The sequence below is a fragment of the Vipera ursinii genome (assembly GCF_947247035.1).
Source record: "Vipera ursinii genome assembly, chromosome: W".
Classification (NCBI taxonomy): domain Eukaryota; kingdom Metazoa; phylum Chordata; class Lepidosauria; order Squamata; family Viperidae; genus Vipera; species Vipera ursinii.
The window spans coordinates 18,570,196-18,584,162 of record NC_139522.1 but is presented as its reverse complement, the minus strand read 5'-3'; the positions used below and the strand labels follow the sequence as shown (position 1 = coordinate 18,584,162).

General features: G+C 49.0%; 1 protein-coding gene across 1 annotated transcript in view; it reads right to left on the bottom strand.

The window, feature by feature from the left end:
• Nucleotides 1–13,967, bottom strand: part of LOC310648218 (DNA topoisomerase 2-beta-like) — a gene marked incomplete at both ends in the record, with an annotated part of 347,379 nt that overhangs the window by 180,551 nt on the left and 152,861 nt on the right.

The following is a 13,967-nucleotide window of genomic DNA, read 5'->3' as shown; positions in this document are numbered from 1 at the left end:
GGAGATACCTATCGGAATGGTGGTGAATTATGCAGGGACACGATATCGACTTAACACGATTTCAAAGGCAAAAGATTTTTATATTCATGTCCTGAAAGCAGGTTCACCACCATCTCCATGACTTGGGAGAAAAGAAGAAAAGTTGGAAGATAAACAGCAAACTGAAGGTGCAATGTCATTGGTTGCTGGAGAGGCACAGCAGGCTGAGTCTATTGAACAGTTTTTAGTGTTAAAGGATGATCCAAGGGAGCAGAGAATGACACGGGCTGCGTATAAATGTAAAGAAAAGGAGCAATTGAAACAGAAGATAGATTCTGGTTCTACAATACAAGGTCCTGTTACTACTGAGGCGGTGGGAGGAGCAAGACTGAAGAGACCAACTGAGGATCTATAGGCTTCAGGTCGCAAAGAATGGCGACAAAGTTCCTGACTTGGAATGTTAATGGCCTGAATTCACCACAAAAAAGAAAGAAAGTATTTCATTACTGAAGCAACATAAAAATGATGTTGTTTGCTTACAAGAAACTCATATTTGTGCGAAAGATCAAAGGTATTTGATTAATTCCCAACTGGGATTACATTTTATTGCATCTGCTCCAGATAAAAAGAGTGGAGTGGTTATCTACTCAAGAAAAGATTTACCAGTTAGATTGAGACTGATATACAAGGAAGATATGTTATTATTGAACTACTGTTGCAAGGCAAGAAAGTTCTTATTATTGGATTATATGCACCTAATCAACAGCAAAGAAAGTTTTATAAGCTTTTACATGACAAAATAACTCAATAGGATTATAAATCTGTTATTATGATGGGTGACTGGAATGGTGTTTTGGACTCATGTACGGATAAGAAGGGATCTTTTAAAAATACCCCTAATCATTCTAAACTGCCTAAAGCCTTTTTTGATTTGAAAGATGATTTGGAATTAAAAGATATTTGGCGGGAGCAAAATTTGGAGGACAGAGACTTTACCTTCTTTTCAGACAGGCATCAATCGTTTTCCAGAATTGATTTTTCTTTAATTACTAATGATCTTTTTTCTAGGGTTAAAAAGGTCAAGATTTTTTCCAGAACACTATCGGATCATAGTCCGGTATGGATGGAGTTGTTTAATGAAGATGGGATTAGAAGATCTTGGAGATTGAATGAAAAGGGTCAGTCATAAAGGACTCAAATGTCTATACACTAATGCACAGAGTATGAACAGTAAGCAGGGTGAACTAGAAATTCAGGTAAATGAGGGCAGATATGATATTGTTGCCATTACGGAAACATGGTGGGACGAAACCTACAAATGGAACACACAGCTAGAGGGATTTAAACTATTTAAAAGAAACAGACTAAACAAAAGAGGAGGAGGAGTTGCTCTATATATAAGAAATAACTTTATCTCTACAGAAATAGAGCACAACAATGATGAAAACTGTAAACTTGAAAGCATTTGGGTCAATATAAAAGGGGAAAAAATGACATTGCCATAGGTGTATACTATAGGCCGCCCAACCAAGCAGAAGAAATAGATGAACTTTTTGCTAGTCAGCTAACTAAGGTATGTAAGAAGCACATCACAATAGTAATGGGGGACTTTAATTACCCTGATATCAACTGGGAGACAAACTCTGCACCAAGTGGAAGATCAAACAGATTCCTGTCAAACCTAGCAGACAACTTTCTCTCCCAAAAAGTAGAGAAGGGAACTAGGGGATTAGCCATATTGGATATAATTCTCACAAACAGAGATGAAATGATAGAAGGTGTCGAAGCCACAGGAACCTTGGGGGGAAGTGATCATGCAATATTGGAATTCAACATTCTGGAGGCACAAGCACAGCCAAACTAGAGTCTTGGACTTTAAAAGAGCTAATTTCAATAAACTTAGAGAGACCATGGGAAGAATTCCATGGATGAGAATCCTAAAGGGGAAAACAACTCAAGAAGCTTGGGAAATTTTGAAAAGTGAGATAATAAAGGCCCAGTCTAGTACAATACCAACAAAGAAGAAAAATAACAGCTCTCAAAAGAAACCAGCATGGCTGCATAAAGAACTCTCTGATAAATTGAAAGATAAAAAGGACAAGTATAAGAATTGGAAAGAGGGGCACATAACTAAGTCAGAATATCAGCAAATAGCCCATGCCTGCAAAGATGAAGTGAGGAAAGCTAAGGCTCAAAATGAACTAAGGCTTGCGACCAAAGTCAAAAATAACAAAAAAAGCTTCTTTCAACATATAAAAAACAAGAAAAAAGTTAAGGAAATGATTGGTCCATTAGTGGGGGAAAGTGGCAAGAAGGTGACAAGCAATAGGGAGAAAGCAGAACTATTTAATTCGTTTTTTGCATCTGTCTTTACACAAAGGGAAAAAACAGTCCAACGTACCAAAACCAGTGCCATAAAAAACAGAATAGAAACGCAAGTTAAGATACACAAGAAAATGGTAAGTAGACCGCTTCCTTGCGCATGCCCAAGATGGCGGACGTGCTTGGATGAGCTCCGTGAGGAGCTCTGGCAATTTTAGCGACCCTGGGAGCCCCACAGGAATGTTACTCTCTCTGTGCTGGGGGTTCGGATTAGGGTCGAGGAAAAGCTTCTGGCAGTTATTTCTGGAGCGGATGTGCTGCCTGTCGTTGGCTCTGTAAGCCTGGATTTTCTGAGGACCCTCGGCTGTTCAAGGAGTTTGGGAGGGCCGTGCAGGCCCGGAAGAATTGGCTGAGCCCCGTGCTGTGCTCTGCCGCGCCGACCAGCTGACTGTCGGGGCCGCGGGAGCTCAGCGAAGCCTGATGGAGCCGCTGTGCTGCCTGTCGTTGGCTCTGTAAGACCCTCGGCTGTTCGGAGAAGTTTGGGAGGGCCGTGCAGGCCAGGAAGAATTGGCTGAGCCCCGTGCTGTGCTTTGCCGCGCCGACCAGCTGATTGTCGGGCCACGGGAGCACAGCGAAGCCTGATGGAGTCCTCCGGAGGCTCTGGAAGAACCCGGAAGAACCCGGCAGAGCCCTGCTTTGTGCAGCACCGACCGGCTGGCTGTCGGAGCTGCGGGAACCCAGTGAAGTCTGGAGGAGTTTGGTGGAGGTCATGGAAGATCTTGGGAGACCCGCGCCCCGCGCCCCGCCAACCGGCTGACCGTGGTTGCTGTTATGCTGTTGCGGGAGTCTGGTGGAGTCTTATGGAGCCCGGGATAACTCGACAGAGCTTGGCGGCTCTGGGGAGAACTTTCCAGCTGCTTGAGGAGCCGTATGCTGGTCGATTTATGACTGTTACTATGAACCATGGCTTGGAGCAGCGTCAGCGTTTGAAGTGTTGGAGTGGTGGAGATGGTCCTGGTTGGCGTCTGGGACGGTTCGCGGTGTGGGAGTTGGAGCGCCGCGGCCTCTTTGGTATGGTGACTATGGCCGGGTGGTGGAGTGTGAACGTCTATGCCTGGACATTTGGAGGCATAAACTACTTTAATCGACTGGACCATGTCTTTCGGGCCCTACTGAAGTACTATGGGGCCCTGGTTTCCTCCCTATCGGTCGACTATCATCTGGTCCCTTCCATGACGCAAAAAGGAACTTGAAACTGGAGCTTCTCTTACCACTCTGTGGCTTTATGGGTTTTTAGCCCTAATTCATCTCGCTGACTTGTTTGCCCTATTGTCCCCCCTTTTTTCTTTCCCCTTGGGTTCTGGAAGGTTCCGGGTGTATAACCACTGTGGGAGAGTGGTTAAGAGTTAGATTTTCCACCTGTTACCGTCCTAGAGGTGAGAGCTCTAGGCGGTATCTCTTTTCCCCGGCTGTATATTCCTGTTGTGACTCAGGGCCAGCCTGTGGGTCCGACAGCCGGCTCCGACGTATCGGATGACTCAGATGAGGGGGAGGAGGGAGACGAACCGGCTGATTATGGTTTGGAGGCTTTGCAGAGCCCTCAGCCGGGGACCTCTTCTCAGCTGCGTGAGCCCGATAGTGCGGAGGATGATGACCCACAGCTGGCCCTGTTCAAGGACGCCCGACGCAGGAGGCAGTCGAGCAGGAACAAACAAAGAAAGGCTGTGGGACTCCTCGGGAGGAGGCACAGGGAGACCACGCCCTGAGCTCTCAATAAAAGGAGTGTTTGGGGAGGGGCTGGTTGCTGAAAGCAACTCTTCCGCTTGAGGAGTCAAGCTCTAGTGTTTTTGTTATTGAGTAATAAATCTTGGCAGATGCCTTTTAGCCTTGGACGCTCTCCAGTCTCTTCTTTCTGAATAGGGGTTTGCCTTACTACAAGGCCAGAAGAGGGCTGGTTCAGAACAATTCCAGGCTGCTCCCCGGTCCTGACCGTTGTGAGAGGACGGGGATTGTTCCGGGGTTACCCAGCTCTAGTGGCAGCGGAGCTGGGTTTGCAGTCTGGATATTTTCCTTCCACTTTAAGATCCTCCCATTTTATTTATTCTGATCTGGGTCTGCTTTTTGCTGGATTTCTAATTATTATCATGGGCCTGAGTTACCCCAGCACGGTTTTGTTCGCCCTCAGGGGTGCCCCCCCATCCTGGGTGCGACCCGCCTTACCTTCTACTCTGCCTCTTGATGACGGGCCCGACTGTCGGGACCCTGAGAGATGGCTGGGCAGGAACAGGGGCCTCAGATATAAATCTAACAAGAGGCCCCTGGTTACTTTTTTAGCCAATTTTTTGTAGGGTTAGGGAGGGGGGAGGGTTGTGGTTGGTTGGAGATGGGGGGTAATCCACCAACTGTTGTTCAGGCCAGGTCCAGGATAGATCGCGTAGAGAGGGAGCCGGGGTCGGCCACCTCCGAAGCTCCGGACTGAGGGTCGTGGGATTGCCTATTCCCACAACGATAGGGAATGGCAGCAGGTGTAAGATCAGAGGGCTGTACCGACCTCCGGGAGGGCATCTCCGCTATTTACAAGCGATGAGGCGCTCCGACCCTCTGTCTTCGACCCGAGGTCCCGGGAGTGGGGACGTGCAACCACCTGAGCTCCGGCTGGTGTACCTGAATGCCAGGTCTGTCGCTAATAAGGCTCCTCTCGTCCGGGATCTGGTCGAGGGTGAGCATGCGGACCTGGCCTGCATCATGGAGACCTGGTTGGGCCCAGAGGGCGGTATCCCTCTGGTTGATCTTTGCCCACCAGGCTTCCGGGTGCTACACCGGCCTCGGACTCAGGGTAGGGGTGGGGGAGTGGCTGTGGTTATGAGGGAGACCTTATGTCCACAGGAGGCCACCGTTCTTCAGATAGTTGGGTGTGAGTCTCTCCTCCTGAGATGTGGTCCTAGGGCGCAGTTGGGCTTGCTGCTGGTGTACCTTTCACCTAGTCGCGCAGCAGCAGCCCTGCCTGAGCTTCTCGATATCCTCTCAGGGCTGGTGATTGAGTTCCCCAAACTTATGGTTTTGGGAGACTTCAATCTACCATCCCTGGGAGGAGCATCTGAGTTAGCTCGGGAGTTCATGGCTTCCATGACGGCCATGGACCTGACGCAAGTAATTCATGGACCGACTCATGAGGGAGGCCACACCCTTGACTTGGTTTTCTTATCTGGACGGTGGTTAGATGATCTTGGTGGGGGCTCCCCAATTGTTATGCCCCTGTCATGGACCGATCATCATCTCCTGCGGCTGGTCTTCCGTTTTGCCACTCCCCACCGTGGGGGTGTTGAGCCAACTAGATGGTTCCGCCCCAGGCGCTTAATGGACCCTGAGAGGTTCCAGGCAGCACTGGGGTCCCCACTTGCCTCCTCTGCTCACAGCTCGGCAGATGCCTTAGTGGAAGCCTGGGAAAGGACGGCCACGGAGGCACTTGACCGAGTTGTACCCTTGCGGCCCCTGACCCGGCGCAGATCCCAATGGGCTCCATGGTTCTCTGCGGAGCTCCGGGAGATGAAGCGTCGGAGACAGGGCCTAGAGAGCGGTTGGAGGTCCAGCCGATCTGAATACGACCGATTGCGACTAAGAACCCATATTAGGTCTTATCTCGCAGCGATGAGGGTGGCGAGGTCTAACTACTTCGCTGCCCTCATCACGTCCGCAGATAATCGCCCGGCCGCCCTGTTTAGGGTGACCCGCTCCCTCCTTAATCAGGAGGTGAGTGAGGAACCCTTGCAGGGGCGTGCCGAGGAGTTTAGTCAACATCTGTCGGACAAAATCGCTCGGATTCGGACCGGTTTGGACTCCGACTGGGCAGCGTCGGACGATCAGGACACGAGCGGTTTTGTCAATGTTACCTGGGAGGAGTTCGATCCTGTAACTCCGGAGGAAGTGGACAGGATTATGGGGAGGCTGAGCTCCACCACATGTTTATTGGACCCGTGCCCTTCCTGGCTGGTTTATGCAGCTCGGGAGGGGACACGAGGCTGGTTCCAGGCGGTTATATCTGCCTCTTTGAGTGAGGGTAGTTTTCCCGCCGCCTTGAAAGAGGCGGTGGTAAGACCTCTCCTCAGGAAGCCTGCCTTGGACCCGGCTGTGCTAAATAACTTTCGTCCGGTCTCCAACCTTCGCTTCCTTGCGAAGGTTGTTGAGAGTGTGGTGGCGCATCACCTCCCTCTGGCCCTGGATGAAGCGGATTATCTAGACCCGTACCAATCGGGCTTCAGGCCTGGGTACAGCACGGAGACGGCATTGGTCGCGCTGGCGAATGATCTCTGGAGGGCTCGGGACAGGGGATATTCCTCTGTCCTAGTCCTATTAGACCTCTCAGCGGCTTTCGATACCATCGACCATGGTATCCTGCTGCGGCGCCTCAGGGGATTGGGAGTGGGAGGCACGGTTCTTCAGTGGTTCTCCTCCTATCTCCTGGGACGCTCGCAGTCGGTGTTGGCAGGGGGGCAGAGGTCGACCGCGAGGCCTCTCGTTTGTGGAGTTCCTCAGGGGTCGGTCCTCTCGCCTCTCCTGTTCAACATCTACATGAAACCACTGGGTGAGATCATTCGTGGTTTTGGAGTTGGGTATCATCAGTATGCTGATGATACCCAGCTTTTCATTTCGACCCCAAACCACCCCAGTGATGCCCTCGACGTGATGTCCCGCTGCCTGGAGGCAGTCCAGGTCTTGATGGGGAGGAACAGGCTTCGACTCAACCCTGACAAGACTGAGTGGCTGTGCGTACCGGCATCTCGGGATATTCAGGATATCCCACCCCTCACTATGGGGGGTGAGTTATTACCCCCTGTAGATAGGGCTCGCAACTTGGGAGTCCTCCTAGATTCACAGCTTTCCTTAGAAGACCATATAGCAGCTGTGACTAGGGGGGCCTTCGCCCAGGTTCGCCTGGTGCTCCAGTTGCGGCCCTATCTAGACCGGGATGCCTTACGTACGGTCACTCATGCGCTCGTGACCTCTCGTCTTGACTACTGCAACGCTCTCTACATGGGGCTACCCTTGAAGACCACTCGGAGGCTCCAACTTTTACAGAATGCAGCCGCGAGAGTTGTGTTGGGAGTTTCCCGACACTCCCATGTCACACCTTTGCTCCGCGAGCTGCATTGGCTACCAGTTGTCTTCCGGGTGAGGTTCAAGGTGTTAGTAATGACCTACAAAGCCCTACATGGCATGGGTCCGGAATACCTTGGGGAGCACCTGCGGCCGGCGTCAACTTCCCTCCGCCCAGTACGCTCCCACAAAGAGGGCCTCCTCAGGGTGCCACCGGTCAAAGAATGCTGACTGGTGGCCCCCAGGGGGAGGGCATTCTCTGTGGGTGCACCGGATCTTTGGAACCATCTTCCGGTCGAGCTCCAGATGGCGCCCGATCTCCGCTCCTTCAGGCGCGATCTTAAAACCCATCTCTTTGAACAAGCTGGCCTGGCCTGATGGGACGGGGTTGGATTTTATAAATGGATTTTAACTTTTAATCTGTATTAATTTATTATGGGCACTGTTTAATTACTTTTTAATAATTTTTAATTTTTGTATCTTGTTTTTATGTATTGCCCTGTTCACCGCCCTGAGTCCTTCGGGAGAAGGGCGGTATACAAATTAAATTAATAAATAAATAAATAAGTGAGCACCTGTCCAGCCTGTTGTTGTTAGCTGCGAAGTCGTGTCCGACCCATCGCAACCCTATGGACAACATCCCTCCAGGCCTTCCTGTCCTCTACCATCTTCTGGAGTCCATTTAAGCTCACGCCTACTGCTTCAGTGACTCCATCCAGCCACCTCATTCTCTATCGTCCCCTTCTTCTATTGCCCTCAATCGTTCCCAGCATTAGGCTCTTCTCCAGTGAGTCCTTCCTTCTCATTAGGTGGCCAAAGTATTTGAGTATTAGCTTCAGGATCTGGCCTTCTAAAGAGCAGTCAGGGTTGATCTCCTCTAGGACTGACCGGTTTGATCGCCTTGCAGTCCAAGGGACTCGCAGGAGTCTTCTCCAGCACCATATTTCAAAGGCTTCAATTCTTTGGCGCTCAGCCTTTTTTATGGTCCAACTCTCACTGCCATACATTGCAACTGGGAAGACCGTAGCCTTGACTATACGCACTTTTGTTGACAGGGTGATGTCTCTGCTTTTTAGTGTGCTGTCTAGATTTGCCATGGCTTTCCTCCCCAGGAGCAAGCGTCTTTTAATTTCTTGGCTACATTCCCATCTGCAGTGATCTTCGAGCCCAGGAAAATAAAATCTGTCACTACCTCCATTTCTTCCCCATCTATTTGCCAGGAATTGAGAGGGCCGGATGCCATGATCTTGGTTTTCTTAATGTTTAGTTTCAACCCACGTTTTGCACTCTCCTTCTTCACTCGCAACAAGAGGCTCTTTAGTTCCTCTTCACTTTCTGCCATTAGAGTGGTATCATCTGCATATCTTAGGTTGTTGATGTTTCTTCCGGCAATCTTAATTCCAACTTTTGATTCATCTAGCCCTGCCTTTCTCATGATGTGCTCTGCATATAAGTTAAATAGGCAAGGCGACAGTATACAGCCTTGCCGGACTCCTTTCCCAATTTTGAACCAATCAGTGGTTCCGTGTCCAGTTCTCACTGTTGCTTCTTGGCCCGCATATAGGTTTCTCAAGAGACAAATAAGATGGCCTGGTACGCCCATCTCTTTAAGGACTTGCCACAGTTTGTTATGATCCACACAATCAAAGGCTTTAGCATAGTCAATGAAGCAGAAGTAGATGTTTTTCTGGAACTCCCTAGCTTTCTCCATGATCCAGCGTATGTTGGCAATTTGATCTCTAGTTCCTCTGCCTCTTTGAAATCCTGCCTGTACTTCTGGTAGTTCTTGATCCACATACTGCTAGAGTCTAGCTGATCTTTTCCAATCCTGTGGCCACTGTTGAGTTTTCCAAATTTGCTGGCAAATTGAGTGTAGCACTTTTACTGCATCGTCTTTTAAGATTTTGAATAGCTCAGCTGGAATACTGTCACCTCCACTAGTTTTGTTGTTGCTCAGCTTTCCTAAGGCCCACTTCACTTCACATTCTAGGATGTCTGGCAATTTGATCTCTAGTTCCTCTGCCTCTTTGAAATCCTGCCTGTACTTCTGGTAGTTCTTGATCCACATACTGCTGGAGTCTAGCTTGTAGGATTTTAAGCATAACTTTACTAGCATGAGAAATGAGTGCAATGGTGCGATAGTTGGAACATTCTTTGGCACTGCCTTGCTTTGGAATTGGAATGTAAACTGATCTTCTCCAATCCTGTGGCCACTGTTGAGTTTTCCAAATTTGCTGGCAAATTGAGTGTAGCACTTTTACTGCGTTGTCTTTTAAGATTTTGAATAGCTCAGCTGGAGTACTGTCACCTCCACTAGCTTTGTTGTTGCTCAGCTTTTCACTTCACTTCACATTCTAGGATGTCTGGCTCGAAGTCAGTGACCACCTCATTGTGATTATCAGGGACATTAAGCTCGTTCTTGTATAGTTCTTCTGTGTAATTTTGCCACCTCTTCTTAATCTCTTCTGCCTCTGTTAGGTCCCTGCCATTTTGGTCCTTTATCATGCCCATTTTTGCATGAAACGTTTCTTTCATCTCTTCAATTTTCTTGAAAAGATCTCTGGTCCTCCTTATTCTATTGTTTTCTTCTATTTCTTTGCACTGTTCATTTAAGAAGGCATTCTTATCTCTTCTAGCTATTCTCTGGAATTCTGCATTTAATTGGGCATATCTTTCTTTTTCTCCCTTGCCTTTCACTTCCCTCCTTTCCTCAGATATTTGCAAAGCTTCCTCAGACAGCCATTTTGCTTTCTTGCATTTCTTTTTCTTTGGGATGGTTTTGGTTGCTACCTCTTGTACAATGTTGCGAACTTCTGTCCATAGTTCTTCAGGCACTCTGTCTATCAAATCTAATTCCTAAAATCTATTTGTCACCTCTACTGTATATTCAACAGGGATATGATTTAATTCATACCTGACTGGCCTAGTGCTTTTCCCTACTTTCTTTAATTTAAGCCTAAACTTTGCAACAAGAAGCTCATGGTCTGAGCCACAGTCAGCTCCTGGTCTTGTTTTTACTGACTGTATAGAGCTTCTCCATCTTTGGCTGCAGAGCATATAGTCAATCTGATTTCTGTGTTGACCGTCTGGTGATGTCCATGTGTAAAGCCGTCTCTTGGGTTGTTGGAAAAGAGTGTTTGCTATGACCATTGTATTCTTTTGACAAAATTCTATCAGCCTGTGCCCTGCTTCATTTTGTACTCCAAGGCCAAACTTGCCTGTTATTCCAGTTATCTTTTCGCTTCCTACTTTAGCATTCCAATCCCCCATGATGATAAGGACATCATTTTTGGGTGTTAGTTCTATAAGGCGCTGTAGGGCTTCATAGGGACCGGTTAATTTCATCCTCTTCAGAATCGGTGGTTGGGGCATAGACTTGGACTACTGTGATATTGAATGGTTTGCCTTGGATTTGAACTGAGATCATTCTGTCATTTTGAGGATTGTATCCCAGTATTGCTTTTCCTACTTTTTTATTGACTATGAAGGCTACTCCATTTCTTCTGAGGGATTCTTGCCCACCTGATGGTCATCTGAATTAAATTCACCCATTCCTGTCCATTTTAGTTCCCTGATACCTAAGATGTCGATGTTTAGTCTTGTCATCTCTTGTTTGACCACGTCCAGCTTTCCTTGATTCATGGATCTTACATTCCAGGTTCCTATGGAGAAAAAATCTTTACAGCATCGGACTTTCCTTTCACCACCAGACACATCCACAGCTGAGCGTCCTTTCGGCTTTGGCCCAGTCGCTTCATTCTTTCTGGTGCTACTAGTACTAGCCCTCTGCTCTTCCCCAGTAGCATATTGGACGCCTTCCGACCTGAGGGGCTCATCTTCCAGCATCATATCGTTTTGCCTTTTGGTACTGTCCATAAGGTTTTCATGGCAAAGATACTGGAGTGGGTTGCCATTTCCTTCTCCAGTGGATCACGTTTTGTCAGAACTCTCTGCTATGACCTTTCCGTCTTGGGTGGCCCTGCATGGCATAGCTCATAGCTTCATTGAATTACGCAAGCCCCTTCGCCACTACAAGGCAGTAATCCATGAAGGGGCCCTGTGCATACACCTCCCATAAACTGACGTACACAGAACGGGCATGGGTGTACCGCCTGCACGGGGTGCCCTGACAGATCATATCAGACCAGGGAGTGCAGTTCACTGCACGCTTCTGGCGGGAGTTTATCCGCTCCATTGGATTGTCCCAAGGACTCAGCTCAGCTTTCCATCCCAGTAGCAATGGGGCGGCCGAATGGGCCAATGCAGTGGTGGAATGGTACCTGCGGTGCTGTCTCCTTCCAACAGACAGACTGGGTTGACTTGTTACCGTTTGCCAAAGTGGCTTATAACAACGCGGTCCACAGCAGCACCGGATCCACCCCTTTCTGGGTGGTTCATGGGGTGGAATTTATTCCAATTCTCGAGTGCCCGCAGAAGGACCTGTCCCCCTGCCAACCCCAGAACTGGCTAGATCGCTAGGTCTGGGAGACCGTAAAAGGAGCATTACAAAAAGCAGCAGAGGCCTCAAAGGCTCAGGCCAATAAGAAACGGGTGCCTCAAAAGGCTTTCGGGTGGGGGATATGGTGTACCTGTCAACCAAGTACCTGCGCCTGAAAGTACCCTGCAAAAAGCTAGGGCCAAAGTTCATAGGTCCGTTCCGGATTATGCAGGTCATTAACCCAGTCGCTGTGCAGCTACAGCTACCCTGTCTTTTGGGGAAGGTGCACCCGGTATTCCACTGCAGTTTACTGAAGCTGGTGGAAGGGTCCTCCTTTAGGTCCGTGAAACGGATACTGGGTCCTGTCTCAGGGGACCATTATGAGATCCAAGAGGTGTTAGATTCCCAAATCCATTGGGGTCATTTGCAGTACCTGGTACAGTGGAAGGGGTACCCTGTTACGGATGAATCCTGGGTGGGGGAAGCAGACATAAAAGCCCCCTAGTTGTTGCGGCTCTTCCTCTGTGGGCTTGACACTAATGGGAGGGGGGAGGAGGACAAGGACAGCGGCTGGAGGCGTCCGGATGCAACAGAGGAGGCCAGTGACAAAAATGGTGACAGCCCTTCCCTCCCGTTACCTGGACCGTCGAAGGGGAACCCGGTGGAGCATGGCTACGTGGCCCTCGGCTCCGCGGTCGACCCGCTGAACAGCTGATTGGCTCCATGGCCATCCTGCCAAACAACTGATCGGTGCAGGGAAGCAACAGGGAGCCGGAAGCTTGCAGCGTATCCTTGCCTAGCTGCTTATCAGCGCACACGCCGGATGCTGGTTAGGTGGGTGGGGCTGGGGCCAGTTGGGAGATGCATAAGTAGAGCGCTGGGAGGTGATTGCTCCCAGCGCTAACTTTGTTTCCTGTTTCTGTGACTAAATGCATGCCAGAATGTTCTGTGATTAAACCAACCACCTGTGAACTCAACGGCTTGTTTCTTGTTGGAGCCAGGGGTGTGGCAAGGACATCTGACACTGAGAAGGACATCCATAACCTGAAGCAGAGAGGGAAACCAGCCAAAAACTACATTCAAGAGTTTTGGAAGGTGGCTGGCAGGCTCAGACAGTGGCCAGAGCCATCACTGATCAGCCACTTCATAGCGGGGCTAGATTGTGATTTGTTTCAAGCATGCACCTACCAAGGATTTCCTGATCAGTTCTGTGAATGGTACCACTTGGCTATAACCTTAGACATCAAACTGGACTGCCACAAGAGGCCCACTACCTCTGAGTCCAGACCGAGGCGGGTCCAGGAGGGATGACAAGTGGTCCGACACCCCCAAGCTACTGCAGCCACCAGTTCCCTTCGGCCGCTAGTGGGAACTCCTATCAAGTGCTTCAGGTGTGGCCAACTAGGACACCGAGCATGTATTCAATGATGCCCAAAGAGTTAAAAGAACTGAGGGAGTACATTGACAAGAATCTGGCCAGAGGTTTCATTCAACCCGCAGTCACACGTGGCTGCCCATGTGCTGTTTAAGGAGAAGAAAGATGGGTCACTGAGACTGTGGGTGGATTTTAAAGGGTTAAATGCAGTCAGTGTGGAGAATATGTACCCCCTCTCCCTGATGAAAGACATGTTGGCCCATTTGGTGAAGGGAAAGTTTTTCACAAAATTGGACTTAAGAAAGGCTTATTACTGGGTGTGAATTAAAGAGGGGGATGAATGGAAAACAGCTTTCAAAAGCCGTCTGGTAAGCTTTCAGTTCAAAGTTATGCCCTTTGGTTTCCAAGGGGCCCCTGCTGTGTTCATACAATTGATAAATCAAGTGCTGCATGATCACCTGTATAAAGGAGTCCTAGTCTATCTTGACGACATCCTTATTTACACAGAGACTATGGCGGAGCACATCAGATTAGTACGCAAACTGCTCAAAAAATTACTGAAAGCAAAACTTTACGCTAAACTTTCCAAATGTGAATTCCATCAAACGAGACTCAACTACCTTGGGTACAGAATCTCCAGCGAAGGGGTGGAAATGGACCCAGCCAAAGTCAAAGTGGTGCTGGAATGGCAGCCCCCACAAACCTGCAAGCAGCTTCAAATCTTTCTGGGGTTCACAAACTTTTATCGGCAGTTCATTC